The sequence below is a fragment of the Sphaeramia orbicularis genome, chromosome 4 (genome assembly GCF_902148855.1).
Source record: "Sphaeramia orbicularis chromosome 4, fSphaOr1.1, whole genome shotgun sequence".
Taxonomy (NCBI): Eukaryota; Metazoa; Chordata; class Actinopteri; order Kurtiformes; family Apogonidae; genus Sphaeramia; species Sphaeramia orbicularis.
The window spans coordinates 10,465,374-10,484,590 of NC_043960.1; positions in this window are offsets into that span (position 1 = coordinate 10,465,374).

The following is a 19,217-nucleotide window of genomic DNA, read 5'->3' on the forward strand; positions in this document are numbered from 1 at the left end:
TGAGTAAATTTTGGTGGTGATTGGGGGTGGGGGTGGGGGGGTACTGATCTGCCTTGGTGGAGGTCTGCGCTCTCTTTTCTAGAAAAGCACTCGTAGAGCGCAGACCCCGCCAAGGCAGATCAGAACCCCCCACCCCCAATCACCACCAAAATTTAATCATTAGTTCCTTGTGCCAGTATCAACACTTCCTGAAATTTTCATCCAAATCTGTCCATAACTTTTTGAGTTATGTTGCACACAGACAGACAGACAAACAGACAAACCAACGCCGCCAAAAACATAACCTCCTTGGCGAAGGTAACTAGAAAAGCACGCGGAGCGTGCAGACCTCCACCAAGGCAGATCAGTCCCCCCTCCCCCATCACCACCAAAATTTAATCATTTGTTCCTTGTGCCAGTATCAACATTTCCTGAAATTTTCATCCAAATCCGTCCATAACTTTTTGAGTTATCTTGCACACAGACAGACAGACAAACCAACGCCGGCAAAACCATAACCTCCTTGGCGGAGGTAATAAAGAAAGAAAGACAGAAAGAATCAGGTCCTGCACGTCTTTAGGGTTTAGCTTTTGTCATGCTGGTTTAAAAACATGCGCTTAAGAACAAACCCAGAGAAAGTCTGTCTATATGTATCATGTTCCCTCACCTTTCACCTGTGTTGTAGATCATCTTCCAATACAGAAATTTGCCAGACCAACGCTGGAGCTCATATCTTAACACGTTTACCCCCTCCCATACATAATTCAAAGGCAGAAATTTTTCTCATGCTCTAGTAATCTGGTTAAATAATTTGGGATTACATTGCCTCAGCTGCACACCAGTAAGGGGATCAGCGCCCTGCCCATGAAATGCCCTCTGTTGTATGGTACAAAGGGCATCTCAGTCGCCCATGTATTTGCAGTCTGGATAATCTCCCACTGGCTTTAGCACCAAAAGCAGGCATGGTTTCATATCTGGGAGGCTTTGTTAACAGCTAATAGGCCTGTTTACTCCACCCCCCCCCCCATGGACCGAGCTGTGACTTTGACGCAGACAATTTAATCAGGAACAATCAGGCTTCGATGCAAACATAGGTTGGTTGTAAAAGGAAAGGGGGATAGCTTATAAATGAAGTGGATTTTAATTTTACAGGTTGAAGAAATGAAGCTAAAACGAGAGGCGTAAATAACAAATTCCACAGCTTTATTTATGAGTGTAGCTGAATAGGCCTCATGAATATGAAATATATGATAGAATAACAGAGAATAAGCTTTATTCTCCTCTATCGTTAGAGCATCTGAGCCAATTTCACACTCAGGCTCCTGGCTGTTTGAATTAAAGACGGACTGCTCAATTTTTCCCTATTGCCTGTCAGCCAGATGCCTCTGTGTGAATAGTCTAGTTTCCTTTCTTTGCCATCAGTATTCCTGCAACATAACCTTCTCTATCCGGTCTCAACCTACACATTAGGGCACAGACTGAGCAGCATTGCTTATTCAGATTGGTCCTTCCAGAAGGATGAAGGGAGTAAATGGGAGAAAAGTAAAGTGAAAGTCAGCAAGAGATACAGTCAGAATGAAACCCAATGGGCACAACTAAATGTTTTCATTGTATGTTTCGGAAAACCATGCATATGTATAAGATTGATGTTTAAAAATCTATATGTTGTCATTGGAATTGCCTGCAAACCACAAATGAGTGATCTCGGTGTAATTGTCATTGAATGATTTTTTACTACATTTTTGCTTTTTCCTTAATGGACAGAAGATGGACGACAATTAGATTTTCAGTACGACCTACTTGCCTCTTTTGTTTCTTCTATTGTTTTTTTTTTTTTTTTTTTACAATGAATCCTTTGTTGCTTTCATGTACATATTGTGCTTTATTTGTTGGTGCTATTTTGACCAGGATTTTGCACCTCAATGGGACCCTTTATGGCAGTGGTTCCCAACCTTTTTTGGCTCATGACCCCATTTTAACATCACAAATTTCTGGTGACTCCAGACATTCAAAACTGAGACTTTTTTTTTTTTTGCTAAAACTAAGTTGTTTTTGATCATGTAATAGTTTGCTATACTATGTTGCAAATAAACATCAATTTTAGATGACATGTAGTCTATATAATGTATAATATTATGGACAGAGGCAGTAAAGCTAGGTGTAGATTACTGCACAAAGTGAGAATTTTATTTTCCTTGGTCAGGATATGTACAGTCAGTCCAGCTTGGATTTACAAGGCTGACAATTAATACTGAACAAACAAGAACTCAAACTATGAATTATGAAAGAACTGCAGCATCTGAAACTGACCACAGTTAACATTTGACAGATAAACAGAACCACAGTGCTTCAGTTTCAGCTTCACACTTTGTCATGTCTTTTATGTATTGTGATTGTCTCTCTCAACTCACCATATATGTGTTGTTAGTAAGCTGTTTTTTTGTTTTGTTTTGTTTTTCTCAATTATTAGAAATTCCAGGTGACCCCACATGGGGTCCCTACCCCAGGATTGAAAAACACTTTACTATGGCCACATACTGGTGTCCTCACCAGGATCCGTCATACCACTGTCACACTGCACATACAGGGTTGGACAAAATAATGGAAACACCTTTACCTCAAGATGATAATGCCCCAATCCATACAGCTAGAATTGTTAAAGAATGGCATGAGGAACATTCTAATGAAGTTGAGCATCTCATATGGCCGGCACAGTCCCCAGACCTCAACATTATTGAGCATTTATGGTCAGTTTTAGAAATTCAAGTAAGACGTCGATTTCCACCGCCATCGTCTCTAAAAGAATTGGAGGGTATTCTAACTGAAGAACGGCTTAAAATTCCTTTGGAAACAATTCCCAAGTTGTATGAATCAATACCTCGGAGAATTGAGGCTGTAATTGCCGCAAAAGGCGGACCTACACCATATTAAATTATATTTTGTTGATGTTTTAAGGTGTTTCCATTATTTTGTCCAACCCCTGTAGTGCGACTTAAATGGATGGATTCATCGATGCATATGTTGTGCAATTAAACTGATGAGATATGGTACTATGGCCACATACTGGAGTCCACATTAAAAGAAATAACCCAAACTCTGCCATGGCTCAGGTGGTAGAGGGGGTCGTCCAATAACTGAAGGGTTGGCGGTTCGAATCCCAGTCTATCCTAGTCAGTCCCTTGTGTCCTTGGGCAAGACACTTCACCCTCCTTGCCTCCAGTGCCACTCACACTGGTGTATGAATGTTTGGTGGTGGTCAGAGGCGCAAATTAGCAGCCGTGCTTCTGTCAGTCTGCCCCAGGGCAACTGTGGCTACAGATGTAGTTTACCACCACCAGAGGGAGAATGTGAGAGTGAATGAATAATGGATCAATAATGTAAAGCGCTTTGGGTGTCTAGAAAAGCGCTATATAAAATCCAATCCATTATTATTAAGGGCCAGACTGTACCCTTTGGCGGGCCGGATTTGGTCCCCAGGCCGCATGTTTGACACCTGTGTCCTTGATTTTTAGGTTTGGGCAATGAAAACATTTTGGTTAGGGTGAGGAAAAGGAACCAAACTCAAATATTCTTTCCTGAATCTAACCTAGTGCTGTCAGTGCCTTTACTTCCTTTACATAAAAATGAGCTACATGTTAAAATGCATGTATCTACCAGTGTTGATAAAGCACAGATCTGTAATCATGGTTTGCAGAGATACATATGATGGGAAGATGTAATTCTGACAATTGGGTTGGATTGGATGGGATAAGAGGAATAAAGAGAAAAGGATGAAGGAGGAGGTGTAGACAAGAGGTGGAGGTGAAAGGAGACAAAGCTGTATGAAAGGGCAGAGAGGAGCCGCCTTCTTTCCTCTGAGTCCTCCATCTCATCATCCCCTGGGACACCGGAGACAGAGGGATGGAGACATGGAATGAAAAGACATACTAGGAAGGTCGGATCATTAGGCAGTCAGAGGTCAAAGGTCAGAGCAGGGGGTAGTCTGCAGGCAGTGAACCTGAAAAGAGAGGAGGAGGAGGAGGAGAAGGAGGAGGAGAGGAGAGGAGAGGAGAGGAAGAGGAGAGGAGAGGAGAGGAGAGGAAGAGGAGAGGAGAGGAGAGGAAGAGGAGATAGTCATGAGTCCAAAACCTCTCCCAGTTTGAGCTGGCTTTACCAAACATTGATTAGTCCATCCTTATGCCATGTCTAGCAGGACTTTAAAACTCTTAATCTTACAAGTAGAGCATGATTAAGGGACATGTGTTCCGGAGCAGGAATCAGCAGAAGAAATGAGCTGTCAGGATGACTCAGGTTTTACTGGAGTAAACATCCCATAGGCGTTTTCTTTCCTCCTCATTAAATGCTAAAATGGTCGGCTTGTGCTTTGTGAGGGGTTTTATTTTGTTTGTTGCTCAGAGGAAGTTTTAACCGAGAACTTCCTGATTGTGCACTTTTCTATACTTTTAGAAAAGATGGAAAATTCTCTTCTTTCCTTCTATCTCTCCTTCCTTCCTTCCCTCCCGCCTTTCTTTTTTGTTTCCTTCCTTCCTCCCTTCCTTCCTTTCTTTTTTGTTTCTTTCACTTCCTCCTTTCTTTTTTGTTTTCTTCTTTCCTTTCACCCTCCTTTCTTTTTTGTTTCCTTTACTCCCTCCTTTCTTTTTTGTTTCCTTCTTTCCTTTGTGCCCCCCTTTCTTTTTTGTTTTCTTCCTTCCTTCCCTCCCTCCTGTCTTTTTTGTTTCCTTCTTTCCTTTGCGCCCTCCTTTCTTTTTTGTTTCCTTCTTTCCTTTGCGCCCTCCTTTCTTTTTTGTTTGCTTCTTTCCTTCCATTGCTGCCTCCTTTCTTTTTTGTTTTCTTCTTTCCTTCCTTCTTTCTTTCTTTCTTTCTTTCTTTCCTTCGTTCCTTCCTTCCTTTCTTGTTTCCTTCCCTTCCTCGTGTCCTTTGTTCCTTTCCTCTCTTATTTCTGTCCTCCTTCCCTTCTTTCTTTCTTTCTTTCTTTCTTTCTTTTCTTTCTTTCTTTCTTCTTTCTCTTTCTTTCTTTCTTTCTTTCTTTCTTTCTTTTCTTTCTTTCTTCCTTTCTTTCTTTCTTTCTTTCTTTCTTTCTTCTTTTCTTTCTTTCTTTCTTTCTTTCTTTCTTCTTTCTTTCCCTCCCTAATGAACTCAACCATGTCACCATGACCATCGGTGACACCACTAAAATGCCACATCCTGCTGCTTCCTGTCTCTGTATTGGCTTCCCGCTGTATACATGTATAAATTTAAGTCTTATTTGTGTTGCAGTAAACCTTGCTCAGTCAGCACCGCTCACTTTCTAGCTTACCTCCAGTTTTACTTCCCACAGGCTCAATCATAATAACATCAGTACAAAATGAAAATCTGCTCATCTAAATGCAAATCATAAACGGCATTTCCAATTATATTCTTAATGCACTATGTCTAATTTCCATTTATGCACATGAAACTTGGTTGATTCCAATCCAAAAAGGTATAATAATGTGTAATTTGAGTTTGTACGTTTTGGTACCATTGTATGTAGACTTATCATATGAAAATACAGTTGCATACAATGAGGACAGTGATGTTGAAACAACGCTTTTTTTTTTTTTTGTCATTTAATTTAGATTGTTTTTTTTTCCCTTATGTCATTTGATCCTTCCAAAGAGTTTTCCACATAGATACAATGTAAAGAATAATATAAAAACCTCTGTGTTTGGCTGAAGGCAAGGAAAAGAGAATAAGCAGCAGAGGTCTGAAGTCATGACACCATGTTTTTGCAATGTGTCCTCACCCACCAAAACAACAGAGTCATTAAATTATTTGTCATTCAATGAGGATTTAATGGAGAGCAGCAATTCTTAATGAAGTGAGATGGAAAGTAGGCTACGGGGATGACCTGGCTTGTGTTCAGACAAGCATTTAAATGGAATTAAGAACAAGGGGATGAAGAAGGAAGACTGAGATCAGGCCTAATCCTTCTGTCCAAGACATAAACAGCATCAGGAGGTGGGTAAACAGAAAGTAATTTGTCTGTTTTCTCTCTATATCTTAATAAAAACTAGGGATGCACCGATACCACTTTTTTCCACACCGAGTACGAGTACTTACATTTGAGTACTTGCTGGTACCGAGTACCGATACAAGTACTTAATAATCCCATTCCAGTTGTTAGTTCCTTTTGTAAATGTGCTTTATTGTCGTTGTCATTAGTCTGACTGGAACAAAGTGCTGCTACTGACATTTAATGTGTTGGAATGAGCGTTTCTCAATTAATCCACGAGGGGGCGCTACTCTTAATTAACCATACTGGACAAATACCATGAAGAAGAGTAAAGTTTTGTGAGAAGAAGAAAGTCAGGAATAATAAACACGGAAACGACAGAGGTAGCACTAATGTGATACTAATATTACAGCGTTTTCGCTGGTAAGGTTTAAAAGCTTAGCTTCAGCAGGTAGCACCATAAGCTTCATTTTCACTTCCACTGGCGGTGGTCCGCACCGCTCCATACCCCCGGCTCAGCCCTGGGTGGATGTCATAAATCTGTCAGTAGTTTTTCTGTAACTCACACAGTAACTCTTTGAACAGATCCTCTACCTCCACAGTTCCTGGTGGTATTCTCCATCTGGATACTCATCCGCCAGCACCTGGAAAACGGATGGAATGTACGCAGAGGATGGACAGAGCGCTCCGTCCGAATCCGTCTGCGTCTTTAACGTTACTTGCAGTCAGCGTTACTTTTATCACCATTATTTATTTTGAAAATCTCCACACTCCCCACACATTATTCCACCGCCGTTTACCTGCTGCACTGAACTGGGAATGTCACACATCTGTAAGTGGTATCAGTGCAGTTGTATCGGATTTCTTTTACAAGTACGAGTACAAGTACACACACTGAGTATTGGAGCCGATGCCCGATACTGGTATCAGATTGGTGCACCCTTAATAAAACTTTGAAACTTTAATTCTTTTTCACTTGTAACATCATGCAAATGTAATCACCTCTTTGTCTTCCAGTGCCTTAAAGTTAAAAACCCTGGGACTCTCCACCTTACATATATTCTTATCCAAGGCTTGCATTTTTTTTTTTCCTTCCACAGTGAATGACCATTGTTAAAGCCACTCAGCTCCACTCATGACTGTTATTACTGCCGACTGATTACAGATAAGTGGGTATGAATTCGCAGAGTGCATCTGTGAAGTCGACCTTACAAGTCGGGATGCTGTTATTTGGGCTGAATGGTAATAAAGTAGTCAGAGACAGTCCACAGTGGACCGGAGACAAACTGGAGCTAAGAATGATGTGTGTAGAAATGGACTGAGAAAGGCTATCACAGACGGTCACTGGTTTGTCACACACCAACATGGAAGACAGAGCTGCCGACTCAGCAGGACACATAAAAGTGAATGATGTCACTTACTGAGGTTTAGTGCTTGTGTGTCTATATGAGTGTGTGGTTCTATGAAGGGGGCAATATGCTAGACATGCAGGAACATACAGGAAGATTGATGGGAGCTGTGTGAGAATGTGTATGAGTAATTTGTGATATAGAAAGTAAGGTACAGTATGTGTCTGTGGGAAACACTGTGGGCATATGATTGGCTGTAGTGTGGCTCACAGGATGTAATATTCCTGCCTTTAGATGAATGTTTCAATCGCTATTTTCTTCCTTTCTGCTATTTGTGCATCCCCCTTAGTACATGAAAGAACAAAAACATACTCTGAGCTGCCACTATATGCTGAAAACAGCAAGACACACACACTTTGACCAGATATTTTTGTGGGACTTTAGTCGTTTTAACACAGCATGCTTCTCTATTAACACTCATAGACCTGGAACTACTTTGGTGACAGTTGCCAAATGATTTTTCCTCTATGTTTAACCTTTCCTAAGTGATTTATCACCACTTATGCTGTTTTCAGTGAAAAGCAGATATATTCATGCATTCAATTCACTGATCATGTAGATATTTATCAAAGCTCAGAGGAAATTCAAAGGATATTATATCAGAAAGTGACATTTTCAGCTAAACATTTTATTAAATGAACCTAAAAAATCTATCTACAGCTATTACATTTCTCAAACTACATGGGTTTTATTGATGATGTGTTTCCATGTTCACTATGGAGCCTCTGAACGTCCAGATGGGTCAAATATGATGCTGCTACAGTAAAACAAGAGAAACAGCATTTTACAAAAATATTTCACTACATTGTTAGGATTAGTGGTTCAGAAGTTATTACAGATTTTGAATCAGTAGATGCTTTTGTTTGCCAGCAGCCGTTTAGACCTTTGAGGGTTAAAACAAGCTCCTCATCAACAATCTATGCTTGCCAAGATTCAAGATTCAAACCATTTATTGTCAGGTATACGGTAAAGAAACAGGTTTCCCTGTACAATGAAAATCTTATTTTGCCATCCACACTGAATGTCACAAGAATTTAAGAGAAATATCGAAGTATAAGTATAAAAATTGAAATAGAATAATTTAACTAGGAAATTACAACAACCAAAACAAAGTGGCATTTAAAAAAAAATGGCATGCAAGAGAAAAGAGCATAAAAAATATAAAAATGTAAACTACTATTACTAAGAGAGAGAGAGAGAGAGAGAGAGAGAGAGAGAGAGAGAGAGAGAGAGAGAGAGAGAGAGAAACATAAATGGCCTACAGCATACAGAGATCATACAGAGATGTTAATGTATAGATTGTCAGAGATAATCAGTATGGTGTAAAAAAAATAAAATAAAAAAAAAAAACAAACAAACATATATACATACATATATATATATATATATATATATATATATATATATATATATATATATATATATATATATATATATATATATATAGTATCAGAGTTGACTGTAAACTGTCAGTATGGCTATTGTAGAGTCCTGTCAGCTGTTAAGGAGCCTGATGGTGGAGGGAAAGACAGAGTTTGTGAGTCTGGATGTTCTGTACTTCAGCCTCCTGTATTTCCAGCCTGAGGGGAGGAGAGTGAACAATCTGTGTTAGGGGTGGGTGGGGTCCTTGATGATGGGGCCAGCCCTCCTGTGGACTCTGCGTCGGTAGATGGCAGAGAGGGCAGGGGAGTCCTGGTGATCTTGGACGCAGCCTTCACCACTCTCTGCAGGCATTTGCATCATCACTGCATCTTTAGAACTGCCCAGAACAAAAGAAATACAATCTAACCAAAAACAACCCTGAGTTTCCCTTTATCACAGAATGATAGTGGGACTGGACATCTCTGCAGTGGTGCTAAAAGGTTAACAGTGTGGACATAGGTCTGGTTGTGTAAGAGCAGCCAGAGGGTAACATTTGAGGCACAGTTGATGTTGGGGAAATAGAAACTGAGAGCCAGAGAACACGGAAAAAGGGAGTGTTGAAAGTGTTTTGCTGGTCTCTGTGTTGGTTTTCTCCACAGGGGGTTGTGTGATAGTCTTGTAGTGGTATCACTCACAAACAACCTCCCTAAGGGATTAAGCGTGAGGACTTAGGCAGCAAGAATGGGGATCTAGTGTGTTCTTCAGCAGAATCCTGCTTGTGCTTTATGATAGGGGTCAGCTTTAGACCGCCATGCGCCAGCACTATGGCCTATAAGCTCCACACAAGCTGATTAAAATAGGTCAAGTGAAGATTTGGAAAGATGCTCTTTGTCAATCCTTAAACTTATCTGAATACCACAAAGAGGCACCGGTGACAAGAAAAACCTCACAATATTAAACATCAGAAACATACTGTTGTATTATCATTATGTATTTGTCTTTGATTTTTAAGGATGCCAACTCCGCACAATTTTAAAAAATGTATTTGCTGTATTATTTATATTTCCTTTTACCAGCAGACATAACTGTTTTGGAGCACCAGTAATCACACATAGTGGCTTGTCCTTGCATTAAGAACAATTTGGAGAGGAAATAGAAGGGACTCATGGATGGGTGATTTTACTCAGGGAGATGTCGCTGGAGGCTACCACATATTATCACAAAACACATCTGCCTCTAAACAAAACTCTGCTATCAGGGCCCCTTTTTCCCAGCCCAAACATAAACTGCACCCTACAACCAACACCATATGGTCAGTTTCTTAAACTGTTTTTTAGCAAAAATGGGTCAGAGGCGTATTCCTCCTGGGTCAACCACATGACAGAAGAGCTATTTGTTTCATTAGATCGGCTCCCTGGATGACAGAGTAAATTTCTTTGTGTTAAATCCTGACCATACTGTGTTTGCACAGCACAGAGAATCCAAAAACACACAAAGTATGGCAAGTTGTAGTGAAAACTGTTCGCTGCATGGGTTTGATGCCAGAAGAAACCCATGTAATATTCATTTAATTTACATAATAATAAACTTTATTGCAGACACAGGTCCATAAACCACAAGCGCACAACATACAGAATAAATAAAATAAAAAGGATAAAAAAGAATAAAAAAGAACAAAAAGGTGATAAAAAAATTAAGCACATTATAAAATGTACAAACTATTGCACCAATGTCATCTCAGTTTAGAGGTAAAACGATAGCAGCTTTTCAGGGGGCTAACTAGAACTTCTATGTGGTTCTCTGATTCATCCAGGCAACACATAAAACTAAACATCAACTGTCTTAATAGTGCCTCACAAGTTGGCACTCCTGTGGTCATAAACAGTTGACTGGCACTATGCCACCGAGGGACATGAAACAGCAACCTCAATGCATCATTATAGGCTACCTTGAGCCTCTGCAAACTTTTTTTCTTATAGTTTGACCACAGTTGAGCAGTGTATAATGTGTGATGTAGCTTCTAAATAGACAACACATCACAGAATCAGAGCACTTAGAAAACTTCCTTATCAGCATGTTAGCTTGAGAATAAATCTTACAGTGCTGTCGATGGATGTCTTTGTCGTCCGTCCAGTCATTGGATATGACATGACCAAGGTACTTCATTTCCTCACAAACATCAAGAGGACTGTCAGACAAATACAGGGTGGGGAAGCAAAATTTACAATGAATATTTAGTTGTTATTTCTCAGCAGGCACTACGTCAATTGTTTTGAAACCAAACATATATTGATGTCATAATCATACCTAACACTATTATCCATACCTTTTCAGAAACTTTTGCCCACATGAGTAATCAGGAAAGCAAACGTCAAAGAGTGTGTGATTTGCTGAATGCACTCGTCACACCAAAGGAGATTTCAAAAATAGTTGGAGTGTCCATAAAGACTGTTTATAATGGAAAGAAGAGAATGACTATGAGCAAAACTATTAGGAGAAAGTCTGGAAGATACTATTAAAGAAGAATGGGAGAAGTTGTCACCCGAATATTTGAGGAACACTTGCACAAGTTTCAGGAGCGTGTGAAGGCAATTATTGAGAAATAAGGAGGACACATAGAATAAACACATTTTCTATTATGTAAATTTTCTTGCAGCAAATAAATTCTCATGACTTTCACTAAACTAATTGTTCATACACTGTCTTTCAATCCCTGCCTCAAAATATTGTAAATTTTGCTTCCCCACCCTGTAAAAAGTTGGAAAAGTTGATTTCCTGTTCCCTGCACTTCTAACTATCATTATTTGGCTTTTCTTAGCGTTATACTTGATGACATAGTCTATGCCATACTGAGAACATACCTTCAACATCTGCTGCAGCCCAGCCCTATATGGACTGAGCAGGACCAAATCATCCGCATACATCAGATGGTTGACAATTGTGTTTCCCATAAGACATCAGTGTTTGCCCTGTTTAACTGATTTGACATTTCATCCAGGTACAAATTAAATAAAACAGGATATAAGATTCCTCCTTGCGGACTCCATTGCCAACATGAAATGGAGTAGATACAACATTGTCCCATTTAACCTGGAACATTGACTGTGCATACCAAACAGTGGCGATTTCTCATAGACTGCAAGTGAGGCCGGCTTCCCCTAAAATTACGAAATGAAATGGTTAAATATGTACGGTTGTGGTTGACATTTTATTGACTACAAAGTGTTAGAACACGTTCATCTTAAAGATAAGTTTGTTCAAATCAGCTTTATCACAAATCAACGGACGCAATGGTGTTCACTTCTCATACATCCCTGTGTCTCTGTTTTCTCATACATCTCTGCTCAGTGCATTTGTCCGTAGACGCTGGGCGTCTCTGGGCTTCAATGGGACTGAGTGGAACAGTTTTTTTCATTGCCTCAAAACTGGACGGTAATTGGATAAATGCCACGATGTTGTCCCGCCCCCGGACGCCAGGCGTCTCTGGGGGTGAATGGAGCTGTGGGCGGAGCTCGGCTGGGCTGGACGCCAGAATCCCACGTGCTGATTGGAGGATCAGTCGAAAGGCTGAATCCCGTTTGATTGACAGCTGTTTTCAGCTTTACTCCTTCACTGACACAGTTCAGTTTAATACTGTCGCACATTCTGCTGTGAAATCAAGAGAGAAATCACTACCAAATTACTCGTTCATTTCTTGCATTGTAAATAAAACACACTCATTGTACTTCCTTGTTTCAATTTAACATAATTTCACTGTTTTCTTGTTTCAGTTCCATAATTTAATCATTTCTTATTTGAGTTAATATCGTTTTGTAGATAGTTAAATCAATCAAACTGTCGGCTAGGTCGGAGTGAAAGGAGCATCTGTTGTTTAAAAAGGCTGAAGTCTTACCACCACAACACAATGGGCCAAGGCAATCTAAGCAGAGAGGACACTGGTCCAGTCCCTGGAAAAGACGCTACTTGGTACGATAAGGTTACTGACCATTTCTTAAAAAGGAACGGAGGGCCGAATGTATGTTTAAATAACTTGGCTTTTTTTTTTTTGTTTTTTTTTGTTTTGATGTAAGCCGACAAGAGCTTCCCCTGTCTGAAAGATGAGCAGCCGCCACTGATACCAAAACACCTAAAATTCTCACCAAGAATGTGGGAACACATCTAGCTAGCAATTTTGCAATAATTGTTCATGGTTGATTCTATCAAATGCCTTAGACGCATCAATAAAGCATAGAAATACTGATGAATTAAGCTTGTGTACCTAGATACAATCTCTTTAAGAACATATATACACAGGTCAGTACCATGTTTTCTTTTAAGACATTACATAGAATATATACACCCAGTTGTCTGAAGTGACAACATTAGTCTTATGTCAGCATCTTGACGTCAGTGAAGTAGGTGGTACCCCTCTATGTAGGAGGTTTTGACTTTCTAAGCCTGAAGGTCCCATGTCTGAAATTCTCTCAAGGATGCTTAGTAACCTCACTTTTAACCCTCAAAGACCTAAACATCTGCTGGCAACCAAAAGTATATACTCATCTACAATGTTTAATACCTTCTGAACCACTAAACCTATCAATATATGCAAATAATTCAGGTAAAATGCAGCTACTCACCTTATCATTTGATATAATAACCTTTGGATTTTGGAGCTTTTATGACCAACAGTATATTAAATATAGGAAAAATCCTGATTTCTACTGAAAAATGTAACATGTAGAGGATATTATTACAGTAAATCATGGTACATTTCTTAGGAACAGTAATTTGGAGAGGAACTCATTGGGACGTCTCCACAAATATAATTCTAGGTGTTTAAGGATTAATGTAGTGTGACATTTTAGATTAGATTAGATTAGATTCAATTCGACTTCATTGATCCACAATGGGGAAATTCACTGGTCAAAGCAGCAACAGAATAAGTGCAAGAAAAAAATATGCAGCATAAAGATAGTCCAAAAGGCAAACAACATTAAATAATAACAGAAGTGAGTAATAAAACTTTATAGACTATATACATATTAACAAACACATTAAATAAATGATTTGCTACTGCATCTTTGGTTGGCAACATTCTAATACATGCACGTATTTTATGGAAACTGTTATAATTCAACACGATACATTCATATTCTGTCTCAAATATAAATGTTACCTGTCCTAACACCTAGCACAAAAATATACAGTGTTGTGTCGGAGGGGAAACTCAATAACTTGTTATCATGCTGAGATGTTTGCATTTCTATCAAATTTTCCCCCATGAATATTGATTGATACACTGTGGTTGTGTCTGTGTTGATTTTGCCCTCATAATGGACCAGCTCAGCATCTAGGGTATGTTTACTGAGATTAAGAGAAAGACTGTGACAATTTGGAGCTTCTAAGACTTGCAAATTACAGACAGAAACAGCAGAGGAGATAGAAGCAATGGAACTCTTTGCCATAGGTCCATCTTTACATTAACTATCAGATGAGCTATTGGTTTAGTAATTAAAACAAACACTAGTCTCTACAAAAAAAAAAAAAAAACAGTCTGGCTATGGTGAAAGCAGTGTAAGGCTCAGAAGTTAAGGTAATTTATGTTAAAGAAATGTAAGGTTTAACAGTGAAGTAAATTCATATTACAAGGAATAAGTTAATTCATGTATTTGTTAAAAAATATTGACAGTGTTTACCCAAATAACTATTTACATTTATGTTTGCAGAATTATTATTTACACATTGAAATATTTTCATTTTGTATATACAAGCAGCTAAGATCATCTGTTGAATCTGCCTTTCTAAATCACTTACATTTACAGATCTAAGTACTGCTAGCTCTGATTGGTTAGCTTAGTCATGTGAGGATATGTGTCAGGAAGTGATGGGGCCGTAGTTGTCGTGTGTGAAAGTAAAGCACTGTTCAAGAAGAAATTTTATCTCGGATGTTGTTCACATTATGGTTAAAGAAAGAGTGGCAACATAATTGTCTATGACTATTCTGATCACCTATTTGTTTATATCTGTAAATTATTTTCTCTTTCATCTATATACATGTATTGTTTTTATTAGTGGTTTTCGTATTTTGAGATCCAGGTTGAGTTGTTATGGGGGTCGCCATTCGTTCTGGAGGGGGTTATACTTTGTGTGTCACAATAACCTGCATCATAAAATGTGAATTTCTTTCTTTTTTTGTATTGTACTTTCGGAGATTCACAATAAAAATTAATGACAAATTGATTAAAAAAAAAAAAAAAAAGAAGAAATTCATCTCTGTCCTGCTGTCTCATTTTTATAAAGAACTAGAAAAGCACTTGGAGAGCGCAGACCTCCGCCAAGGCAGATCTGGCGGCAAATTCAAATGGAATGTACATGTTACAATATTTAGTCTGTAATGTGGCTTTGAAAGGGCCAAAGGCCTTGGGGGATCCCACCAGGAAACCAGGGGGAAGAGAACTTAGGACATATTTGATAAAATGTCAGAATGGTATGAATTTTTGAAAAAACTAGGCATTTTGGTGACCTTTAACCTACAACATGACCTTCACATTAGACTTTTCATAGTTCAAGCAGTCTTACCATACAGTATGGCACTTACAAGATCATTAAATGGCCCATCATGAACATATTTATACATTGCACTGGACAAAAGAGTGGAGAAGCTGTGAAAGTTGCAATTTTCAGAGTTAAAAAAAGTAATTACGTGGTGGTGGTGGGGTTTTTTGGATGAAAATTTCAAAAAATTACACAAGAGTACTTAGAACATCTTGTTGCATTAGAAAATCAGGGCTAATGTGGTATTTGATATTAAGGCCCCACCCCCCCCATTAATAACTGCTATATTACATTTCAATTACAAAACATCATGATTATAAACATATTGCATTCTACTTATATAATGCGTAGGTTTTTATATGTTCTTCAACTGTATAATTCGAAACAGTAGCTAACTTCACTGAAAGATATGTATAAATAGCAGCAGAGTTGGGTTATTTCTTTTAATGTGGACACCAGTATGTGGCCATAGTACCATATCTCATCAGTTTAATTGCACTACATATGCATCGATGAATCCATCCATTAAAGTCACACTATGTGCTGTGTGACAGTGGTATGACGGATCCTGGTGTGAGCATGAATGGGCCATATAATAGGGACACAGAGCACACTGAGATCTCTGACAAGAATGATATTGCCTTGGTTTTTACATTGTTTATCAGCTGGAATAGTGGATGTCTTTCTTTGTTTCACCTCACTTCGTGTCTCTCTGTATCTTTCACTCTCAATAACAACTGTGATTACAAACCTGCCAGGCAACTGTAATGACATCCATCAGGCTTATCTCGTGTTCTTATGAAAACGCAGACAAAAAAAAAAATCCTCTGCAAGAGGGCACGTAAACACCCACAAACACTTTCTCTCGTAAACACACATGCACACAGACAATCCCCGTCGCATCACAGTGCTCCCCGTCCTCCTCCAGCTCCTTTTATAACCCTCCTGTTCATGCAGAAGAGGTGCTGCTTCCAAATGATGTCACTCACAGCTCCAGCCAACTCTGCCCATGTCGCTGCTAAATCCCACTTGACAGAGGCTTTGTCTCTAATTTGGAGCTCCTAACTAAACAGAGAAGTGTGTGTTTGTGTGGCTGCTGAAGTGAACAAGAGCAGCAGAGGTAGATCAAGATAGTTTCAGGAAAAGATTTAAAGACAGATTGTTTTGCTTTCAAATTTGGAAGGAATAAACGCTCAAACTGTGAAAGCAATTTTCAAATTTAACGTGTAATAATATGATATGACACACACACAAGAAAGAGAAGAAACTTTGCATATCTGCATGTACCCAGAAATACATAGAGCAGAACAGAAGACACTGCTAAATCATAGTAAAACGGCTTTGCTTGCAGTTCTCCACAGAAACATCTGCTAATAATGAAACTGGCTGACACTGGTTTTTCTGACTGTCTTAGGTTCAGAAAATCCCGGGCTGCCATTGAAATGACCTGTCAATAGTCCATAAGTTCAGTTGGAGAACTTTATTGTCTATGCAGGATATCTACTCCTCCTGCATGAATGTGTGTGGTTTAAGGTGCATTTGTACTGGTTCAGTTCCATGGATTTTATACAAAAATGTTTATGGAAATGCCAAAACTTGAAATTAAAAAAAAATAAATAAATAAAAAATTCTCAACTAGAAAAGCACTCGGAGAGCGCAGACCTCCGCCAAGCACAAAAATTCCCCACATAATCGGTGATACAAATCCTACATTTATTTTTTAAAATAAATCCGCCTTCTGGATCAGATCCGGATCAGCCTTTGAAATGTGATAGAGGACCCCATTGTCAATTCCTGAGTTAAATTTCATGAGTTTTGGTCAATAATTAAGCGAGATATTGGGAAACGAAAATTTTGGCCCCATTTACCACAATGTTAACGAAAATTTCAAAGTGATCCAGAATCCAGGATTCTTCCAGATCACCCCCAAAAGTTAATCATTTCTTCCTTATCCCATTTCCAACAAACCCTGAAACTTTCATCAAAATCTGTCCATAACTTTTTGAGTTATGTTGCCACACTAACGGACAGACAAACAAACAGACAGACAAACAAACCCTGGCAAAACATAACCTCCTTGGCTGGAGGTAATAAGATTCTCTTGAGGTCTCATTCAAAAACACTAAGACAAATAATGATAAATAGAAGCATCTTTTTAATAATTAAATCAAATAAAGTGACCATTTAACTCTCTAATCTGGAATCTCTTTCTCATCTGCTCACTGATCCCAGACATTTTCCTGGATGTTGAATTCTCTCCTTCTTCCATTCTGTTTATTACAATCATACATAACAGCGCCACCCACTGACAACACAATGCAATCTTTTTTATTCAATTCCAACCAGTTTATTGAAATATTTCTATTTTTGATACTACATAGATTAAACTATATATGGAGAATCAACAATAATACTGCTGTTTTCATTTTAAAAATGGCTTTTAACAGCAAAAATGATCTTCCACCGCACTGTATGAACACTGAAATACTGCAGATAGGAAATATGTTTCAGAAATAATCTCTGAACAGTGTAACGTGATGGAAACATGTCTGTTTGGGGGGTGGGGTGACACTTCTAGACACAGGAATTGTCACAAAGTTCCAAAATAACAATTAACATAGTGTGTAAATAACAGCCTCCTTTGAATGTAGTGAGCAGCCACATAATAAAAAGAAGAATGTAACTGCCACAGCAGCTGCAAACAGAGACAATAGGAAAAGAATCACCTGTAATTCTGGAACCATGTTAAATGAACCTGTAGTAGAAAAGATGAACTAAACACCGAACAAAGCAGGAAGGATTCAGTCTTTAGGTATAACATGTTGGTATAAACAAACCTTGGGTTCTTCAAATGGAAAACAGAGTCCCAGAAAACAACTGGTTCAGTACTTTGAACAAGATTTTATTTGATTGTTTCATTGAAACAGTTGGTTTCAACTATCTCTATGATGCTTGTATATAAAAATCTTAATTATGATCTTTAATCTATATTATAAAAGGGAAGTGGACTCTGTGTGTGTGTCTCAGGCATCACACAAATCTGGAAAGAGCTGACTGCTGCAGTCTGGCATAGTTATGCATGTTTGGTCAAGGAAGAGACTAGTGGAAACGGCAAGTTCATAGGACCAATATTTTGGGAGATATTAGTAATTTTGGAATACAATAACCTTACAATCATGTTGCTATGCCCAGAGTCATAGAATCATCATTGAATAAACATGTCTAATAGACTGGTAATTCCTTTTAAAAATTGTTAAAGTTCTGCCTCCTTCCTCATTAATGACGGTCTTGTAGTGTCACTGGAAAGGCCTCTGGTGAATGAATTCCTCCCCCTGGTGGATTATCTGTGTATTGTATGTATCCAATTGTATACATCAGGTTTTTCAAGACAAAAAAAATCACACTGATCATGTAGAGGGCTTCAAAACTCATGCATCAAATATGATACATTTGTCGTTATAGGGTTAAGCTGGAAAAGTTACAGGGAAAACAAAACTCCGTCCTGCAGAGTGTACATAATATTTGATGTTGGCTGACTGTTCCATCTTGTTTTGTTTGTTTTTTTGTACTCATATTTCCATCCAGAGGGCCAACGTGCTGTTTTAGTGTCTTCCATCTTTATGAGTTGGTTCTGCTGCCTATCACTACCAGATCAACTGCCCATTTGCGCATGTGTGACGGTAACTCTTTTTTGTAACTTCAATCTTTATTGAGTTTTATGTAGAATTGTAACGGTAACCAAAAAAAGGACAAAGACAAACAAAAGAGACCCCGAAAAAAAAAAAAAAAAAAAAAGAACAGACAAACAAGAGCACAAATAAGTACAAAAGAAAACAATGAGCCCGGGTAGCAACAGCCAGTCTACTGATTTTGTGTAAATGTAGCAAATATAATGCAACGGTGACAAACTGCCTGAAATGTGTTGCCAGAGACGCTCAGAGTCATTCTGAGCGGCAGAT